The sequence below is a fragment of the Ailuropoda melanoleuca genome, chromosome 9, assembly GCF_002007445.2.
Source record: "Ailuropoda melanoleuca isolate Jingjing chromosome 9, ASM200744v2, whole genome shotgun sequence".
NCBI classification, from domain to species: domain Eukaryota; kingdom Metazoa; phylum Chordata; class Mammalia; order Carnivora; family Ursidae; genus Ailuropoda; species Ailuropoda melanoleuca.
Window position 1 is genome coordinate 101,359,383 of NC_048226.1, and position 8,875 is coordinate 101,368,257.

Sequence of the window (8,875 nt, forward strand, 5' to 3'; positions counted from 1 at the left end):
TGTCCCCTCCCACTGGCTCGAGAGCCCCGTGGAACCTGCCCTTCCTCGCTGGCACTCACCAAAGCAGCTCTGACCTCCTACTTGCCAGAGCGGGGGCAGCTCTCAGGCCTGTCTGATGAGACTCATCTGCATCTCTGGGCTCAGCAGCGCCCCTCCTCCTTGCCTGGCCTCCAGAGCTCCTGCTCCCTCCCTGCGCTCCCTGCTGGCTCCTGGGTTTCCTTCCGCCATCACGCCATCACCACCTGCTCCTCCCCTCCCTGGCCTCCTCTTTCCACGCTCAGGCCCAGTGGCCTCATTCAGCTCCATCTCCCAGGTGCCTAGAGCTCCAACCTGGAGCCTCTGCCCCAACTCCAGACTCAAAGCCGACTGTCCACACCACTCCCCTGGCCCCTTCTGGAGGCCACCACCTGCCCCAAATTAGACTCTTGACTCCCCACTCCATCCTGCTCCTCTCTCTGCCACCCCATCGCTCCTCCTCTCCTCCAGCTGCTTGGGTCCAGTCTGCCCCTTTTCACCCCTCCCCTGCCCTACCCTCTCCATCAGCAAATCCTGCCCTTCCATCCTCAAGCCATATTCACAGTCTGAGCACTTCCCACTGCTGCTGTGGTCGAGCCACCAGCCCCTCACCTGCATCACTGCTCTGGCTGCCTCATGGTTCCCTTGCTGCTGCCCTTACCACAACAAGCAGCTCACCTGGCCAAACGCAGGTCAGAAGGTGGCACTCCTCTCCTGTGGCCAGGGCCTTCCCCTCTCCTCTACTGGGGGCTGCCTCCAGAACTCCTCTCTTCTCTACAGCTTTCTTTCATCCCCAACTCACAGCAACACCCCACAGCCCTGCCCCACCCACTGGCACTGAACCCCAGTCGCTCCCCCAAGAGGCCTGCAGGGCAGGCAGGCTGCAGGATGGAGACAGGACCCTTCAGCCCTGTGGTGGGAGGCCCCTGCCTAGGCCACCTTGGAGCTGTCCACGGTGCTGAGCACAATGGGTCCCTGAACTGGCCCTTCTGGCCTTGTCCACCGCCCTGCTCAGAGCCACGTTCACCCCCTCTACGACCTGGGGATTGGCGGCTCTGGTGCATCCACTGGCTGAGCTAGGAAATCACTCTCTAGTGACAAAGGAGGTTCCTCAATGCCATCTCATTGTGAGGGTGGCAGGACAGGCTTGATCCCAATTTTTAGAGGGTGAAACTGAGGCACAGGAAAGTTGATGTGCTCCCAGGGGAGGGTGTCCAACAGACACAGAACTAAGTCCAACCTGACCCGTCTATCCCCGGGGGCTGCTCCTCCCCCTGGGTCCCAGGGTCACTGTGCCAGGCTGGAAATCGGCTGTCACCTCCTGCTTCTCCCCACCTCCATCCGCAAGGCCTGGCATTTGGCCTCTAGGTCTCCTCCCAGCTACGTACTTCTCCTGGTGGTGTCCTTACCTCATCCTGACTGGGCCCTGATCTGACCTCCAGGCTGGGCTCCCACAGTCCATTCTCTGCACTGTCTAGGATCAATTTTCATCCCAGAGGGACCACACCACCCCTTTCCCCAACCACTGCTGTGAGCTGAGCCCAGCGTCCGGAGCTCTTTCAGGAAGCCCTGCCAAATTCCCCGGGCTCCTCCCTATCTGGAACTTTCCGCCAAGCACTACTGAGTGGCCTACTCCTGTGGGCACCCTTTGGCGCCTTTCTGCGCTCCTAGTTTGTGGGCGCTATGCCCTCCAAAACTGGCTGCCCGCCTCCCATGTCAGCCCCGGGGCCACACCTCCACCTTCCCGGGCCAGCCCTGAGGCAGGTTCTCAGGCTCCCTCCCTCCCTTCCTCCCTCCCTCCTCGCTCCCTCCCCGCTCCCTCCCGCCGGGCGCACCGCCCGAGCACATGGTCACTCGCCGCCCTCTGTCACTCCCGGGGCCGCGGCCCGGCAGGTCCGGCCAAGCTCCCGGAGCCCCCGTTCCCGGACATCTACGGCGGGGACGCGCAGCTCTGGGCGGCGCACTTCCGCGGCATCGGGCGCGCCTACCGCGCGCTGGGCAAGGAGGACGACTTCGCCATCCGCGTGCTCACTGAGGACTTCACGCTGCCCTTCCCGTTCGCCTGGCCGCCCGGGCCCGACCCGGCCCGCGGGGGCGCGGCCCTGGCCCGGCCTGCTGCTGCTGGCGCCCGGGCCGGGCTCTGGCGCCGTCTTCCCGGGGCCCGCGGGGCCCGAGGCCACCACCCCCGGCGGCGCCCCCCGGCTGGGCTAGCCCTCGCCCCACATGGCCAATAAAGAGTCGCTCTGCTTCGCCTACCCAGGCTCTTTGCTGGACACCCGCGGACAGGCGACTGGTCGCGGCCGCACCGCTGGGGAGGGACAAGGGCCGAGGCCGGGGCCAGGCCTGGTCGCCGGTGCTGCCGGATCCACACGGGTCTCCCAGGGACAATCAGTGAAGGACTGAAATCCGCATGGCAACCGGGGCAGGCTGTCAGAGGGACCGGACCTGGCCTAGGGGTGGCAGCGGCCTGGCATCCACCCACAGAGCCTACACTCTGGGATCCCAGCCTCAGCCCCCGGGGTGGGAAGCAGCGTGCCCATCCCACAGGTCAGGACACCGAGGCTCTGGCTCCTCCAACGAACATCTGGGATCTGGTTCCCTGTATACCCAACTTCCAGTTCCGTGGTTTTTCCTTTTTCCCAGATGGAGGGGCTTCAGGGTCTGGGGAGCTGGAGAGGCAGACAGAAGGGCAATAGGTGCAGGGCCGAGAGAATGGGACATGAGGAGTGGGGAGTGCAGGGTGGGTGTGGCTGAGATGACAGGACAGGGAAAGGGCCCCTAAGGCAGGAACGCCAGATGGCACAGTCTGCTCCCCTGCTGCCCTCCCTGCTGGCTCTGGGGAGAAGGGGTGCCTCGGACTATGCCCCCCAATGCCTCTTGTGAGCCCGGAACACCCACCAGTGAACCAGCCTCCATCCTGGGCGCATCTTCCTCCGGGGCGACAGGCCTGTCTATGTGGGCCGGCTGGCAGCTTCCTCCACAGACCTGGGGACCAAAGGCTAAGGTTTCCTCTTGGGGAGGTGGGGTTGGATTCCAGGTGTGCAGGGGAGGCGGGTGCTCTGGGAGGGTGCATTCTCTCTCCACTGCAGATGGAATCAGAGTTCTTTTTTCCTTTCTTCTGATCCGGGAGTTATTTATAGCTTTCCAGTCGTGGGCAGAAATGGTTTTTCCAGAGCCTTGCTTGGCTTGCTGGAGAACCAGGGACAGGAAGTGCTCACCTCTGGAAGAGAAGGACGTCTCTCGTCTCTCGGCCCTGCAAGAGGGGTCTCCAGCTTCCCTCTCCTCCACCTGTGGTTCCTTTAGATCCCCGGCCCCGACTCCAGGCTCCTTCCACCTGTGGGGTTTGTCTTTTCCATTTTATTGAGATGCACAATAGTTACTTTGTAATGTGTATGCATTTGGTTCACAGTAGGGCAACAACAGTAATGACATCGGTTATTGTACGTCCTGTGTTGTGTATTAATTGTTTGGGTCCACCCAGAGCAATCCCTAAACGTGGATTCGAGTGCAGTTTATTTGAGAGGTGACATGCAGGTGGGGGAGCGAGGAAGTAGACAGAGAAGGGAAGGAAGCCTTTAACAGGTGTGATGCCCAGTGAGTTAGCCCTCTGGGCAAGTGGGGACCCCCTTCGGGGCCCTGGGAGGCAGCGTGATGCATGTCCCACCCCAGGAGCAAGGAAGCCAGGGTGGCTACCTTCTGGGTGGTTACTCTGACGGCTCTCTTGCCCTGTGGGGCCTGAGTGTGCTCCTCTCCCAAAACAGCAGAGAGGGAGTTGCCATGTGAAAACTCCCGAAACAAGTTGGCAGAGTAATTTTATGACTGTAGAAAAGTAATGACAAAAATTCAGGTTTTCTGTTTAGTATTTTTTTAAGTAGAAAATTTTCTAGAAATATATATTTTAGTATAGTTTACAAAAGTCTTAGGGACAGATTGGAAATAAAACCACTGGTCCTTTCCCACCACTAGTCTGAGAGGCATTGAGCTAGGGAACAAAGACCCCAGATAATTAGCCTGATAAAGACACACATGATTAAAATAAAATAAGAAAAAAGGTAAAACTTTGCAATAAGTGCTGGGAAGACAATGAGTAGGGACGGATGGTGTTTCACACGGGGTGGTCAGGAAGGGCTTCTTGGAGGAGGTGGTGTTTATACTGAGATTGGAAGAATGGGAGAGCAGTCACTCCATGCTGGGGGAGGGTGCTCCAGGCGGAGGGGAGGGACAGGCAAAGGCTGGTAGATAAAACAGAGCTTCAGGTGTCCAAGGGCTGGAGGCGGGGGCTGCGGGGCCAGGACCCAGTGCACGGGAAGGGAGCTGCAGGGACTGATAAAGGACCATCCTCTTCACAGGGGCGTGGGGTTCTCAGATCCAAAGCCTTCCACAATCATACCCTCATTTCATCCTCACAGCACTTCCATGGGGCCGGCAGGCAGATGAGGACATGGAGGCCTAGAGAGGGATGGTGCTTGCCCAGGGGCACAAGCCCGTGTGTTATTAGAACTCTGTGTTAAAACCATGGCCAGGCTCCAACAGGCTTAAACTACAAGAGGTTCAAAAATGGTTTATATAACTGGAAGATCCAGAAATAAACTGAGCTTCAGGTAAGGTTTGATCCAGGACACAAGATTTGATTCAGTCAGTAACATGCATTTAGTGGCTTAGGGCTGTGTTACCTGTGTGGCCAGGATATGGGGTTCCCTTAACTGGATTGTAAGAATAAGGCCCAGAGCACTGTGCTAGCCTAGGGTAGAAGGGAAGGGCTGATGAGGAATGGCCACCACGTCCATCTCAGCCAGAAGACGTGAGCACTGGGATTTGGCCCCAGGGCTGATATTTCCTGCCAAATCACAATTTTCTCTTTCAGTTAGATATGTTGGTCCCGTGGAGAAGCACGGTCAGAAAAATGAACTTCTTGTTTTTTGAGCACCGGCTCAGTGCTGGCTCCAGTGCTGGGGCTCAGTGTTCAGGAAGGAAGACACTGCATACATGGAGAAGCTCAGGTACTGGGGGCTGGGAGGACATCAGCACAACACCCTCTCCGTTGTCGCTTCGATGAAAGTGTGGGCAGCTGCTGTGGGACTCACTTCTGCTGCTGCTCTCCATCTCACAGGGAGTGCCGTGGAGCCCTCACTTTGCCCTTTTTGCTCTGGCTGCTGGGATGCTCTGAGCACATTTGTGCCCAATTGCTCTAGCTTTCCTCAGGCATGATCTCGGGGGCAATGTGCCTCTCCTGTCTGGCTTCATTGTCCTCATTTGGCTGGCTTTCAAGTCTTAGGAACTGGGGCTAGAATTACAAGAATGACACCTAGAATCAGTTTTGTATATTGGAAGGAAATGCCTTTTTGGCCCCAGATCGTGGGTCCAGGTGGCAACACTTGACCCCACCTTCCTCCCATGGAGTTGCCGGAAGATTCTGAGACTCTGGCTGGGTGGTGTGTGTTGGACTGTGTGGCTGTTGTGGCCAGGGCCTACCCCTGTGATGCTGGTCACTGGTACTCGTGGGGGCACCAGCAGCTACGGCCAGGATGTGGGGACCACACTGAGTCTCTCCTCTCCTGACTTGGTAGCTCTTGGGCAGGACTCCCCCTGGAGCCTTGGGTCGTGGGACCATCTCCTGGGCTGTAGGGAAATGTGGGTCTCATCGGTCAGGTCCGTGGGCCCCGCCTGGCCCACGGTGAGAGCCCGACAGGGAGAGGACAGCTCTTTCCACCGTGACTGTCCACTCTCCCACCGTCTATTACTTGTCCCCTTGTCTTAACCCAGGGTGGCTGCCCGTCCTCTGTCCAGTGTCCTGCTGCTGCCCCTGGGGCTGAAGCTGCCTGTGTGTCTCCCGCAGAGCCCGGGACACACCTTCCATGCTTCCGGGACCATGTTGGCAACAGTGGGTGCTCAACTGGTATTCTCTGAATGTGTGACTATGGCCTGGGGACGTAACCCTCTGGCTGAGCAGGGGGCTGGGGTCCCCCTTCCATTCTGGGAGCAGGTGGGGCCTGGGGGGAGGATCCTGGGGCATTGGTTTAGAGCTGCAAGGCTGCGTCCTCTACCCCACAAACCACAACGGGCTTTCCCCGGGAGACAGGGGCATGATGCCCTGGCATATTCCCTGTTAGATTCCTGGGCTGCTGAGAACAGGGGTCGGGGCAGCCCCACCGCCCCGCCCCCCGGCCGGCCCAGCCTCTGCTCCACTTTCCTCTGGAACAGACTCGGAGGAGCAGCGAGAATGTTTAATTAATTGCAATTACAATCTTCAAAGGAAGCCGAGAGTTGAAAGTTGTTCCTAATTACTGTGTTATGATGTCGGCCGGCTCCCCAAATTGATTGTGTTAGAATTTCCGATGGAGGATTAATTGAGTTGCCATGAGGACCCACTTGTGCCCCTCCCCCTTTTAGATAACTGCCCCTGCTCAGCCTTGGAAAAGACACTGGCCTGGAATGACAATGAAGGCTGGGCCGCTGGAGGCTGGAGCCATCTGGATGAAGAGCTCAACGCCAAGGTCAAGGCCGTGGGCGTGGGCCGGCCAGATCGGCCCCTGGTAGTCACTCATATTGCTCACCAAAGGCTTCCTGTTCCTGCCTTCCGGAACTCCCCAGGGCAGGCCTGCTTCCCCACCCCCTACAGATGGGTGGGGTCGGTGACTGGTGGGGCCACGGAGTCCTGGGCGCCAGGACATCTGCCACTTCTGGACTAGAGCACTGACTGCCAGCCTGAGTCCCTCTGCCATCGGCACCCGCTGTGCTGGAGACAGTGGCTGGCCTGGGGGACCTGCAGCTGCTCTGTTCCACGGTGGGTGGGAGCAGAGACCACCTGAGGGCTTTAGAACATGCCTTCTCATGGGGGAGGGGTGCTGGCCTGGCTCGTGTGTGCACCGCACAGGTGTGCACAGGGACATGGACGGACGCATGCATCATCTGCAGGTTCAATTTTTGGCAACGAATCAGGAAGCATGTCTGAAAGGGCCCCTTGGGTGTATGGAGTGACAATGAGGGAAAGGTTGGGAAGAAAGGTCTGGAAAGTCTAGAAAGATTGTTTGGCTGCTGCGAGTTGAAATAGGTTTGGGGGCGGGCCCCGCGGAGGCTGAGCTGCCTGCCGGGAGAATCTAGGCGAACCTGCTGGAGATCAGAGCCGAGTGGGTGGGCAGCAGGGTTTCCTGAAGGTTGGAAGGAAGAAGGGGAGGAGAGCAGTCAGGGACGCCCAAGTTTGGGGGGGGCAGTGGGAGGGACGAAGTTTCATCTGCCCAGATGGGAGCCGGCTCAGGGCCTGCAGGCTAACGGGTGCGTGGGGGACCCAGGCTGAGTGCAGAAGGAGGTCTTGTTTCATGGTGGCTGAGTCACTAAATGGCCCGGGAGAGGGGCACGCGCAGCTCCTCAGCTTGGTGGGCCCTTTGACGCTTGTCACGGAGCCTGGTTCTTCCCTGTGCAGTGGGGACTGTCCCTGGCGGAGCTGCTGAGGCCTGTTTCAGGCCCTAATGCTGAGTTAGGGGCGATGAGTTCTCCTATGGCCCTTTAATTACTGAGCACCAATGAGCCCTGAAATTACATTAAGAAGGGTTGCTGATGGCCCCAGCATCCCTTCTTTCTTCACCATGGGAGAGTTAACAGGAGTCTCAGGGACAGACGGGGGTGGGGGTGGGGGCGGGGTGGCTTCAAGCAGAGGCCAGGCCGGGATCCACCACCTCCTAGGTGGCTCCAGGGTTCTGAAGTTCGGGCGTCGCTGGGCACATGTGGACCCCAGGACACAGGTGTGAAGGCAGGGTGCAGGGGGTAACTGACAGCGTCCCAGCCCCAGACCAGGTGGGTCCCTATCATGCCCATTTTCTCCATTGGGGAAACTGAGAAATGCCACAGTGGCTGGATGGAGAGTGACCCAGCAGGCTTCTGGCTCCAGTGTTGGGCTTCCAAGGATGGCCCTGCACAGTGGCCAAGCTCCCTGACCTTTCTGAGTTCTGGTGCCCTCATCTGTGAAGCGGGGTGATGGGGTGTCTCCCCACGGTGTGGGGTCAAGCTGTCATGGGGACCAAAGGGGCGGACGTGTGTCCGTGCTCAGCCCAGGCCTGGCTCATCAGGGTCTCGGCCTGGAGGCTCCTGGTGGCTGTGTCTAACAGTGGGGAGTCCCGGGGGGGGGCCTCAGTCCCCGGACCCCAGTCCTGTCTGCAGTCATGGCCATGCAGCATCTCAGCTGGTTCCCAGGCCGAGCTGGGGCTGGAAGAAGTCCCGGGGAGCCTCCCCCACTCCCCTTAAACGCACATTTGTTCCAGACCCATGAATATGCGATTGTCGCCCACCTCCTCCCGGGACTGCCAACGTCCTCCGCTTCTGCGGTGCGACTCTGCATTAATCACGGCTAATTGCTAGCGGGACCCGTTTATGTCAGGAGCCGTTATTCCTGGGAATAAAGGGGAATAAAGGATGGCCCCTTTAAGGAAGCTCGGCGTTGCCTGGGAAGGAGCCATGCCAGACCCAGACAAGGCCCCTGGCCTCCGGCCCCCACCCGGCCCACTCCAGTGGCCCCAACAGCATGTGACAAATGTGGGGCCTCTGGCCTTTGCTGAATCTTCAGGGAAATGAGCACATCCATCATGTTCGCGCGTTTTTCTGAAGTTGTTGTGAGTTTCCTTGAAACCAAGGAAGGTTTTCTCTTTTTTTCCTTTTTTTGGCAACAGCAGCTGGGAATACGTTGACACTTTCTAAAAACTGTCGCTTACTGCTTGGGGACTGGGCAGGGAAGGAACCATGCCTGCCAAGCCCCAAGCCCAGACCTGAGCGGGCATACCAGCTCCTCCAGAGGTCCTGGGAGGCTGGGGCGGAGCGAGTCCGGGGCAGGCTCACCAACCAGGACCCAGAGCACGGATGGAAGCGACGG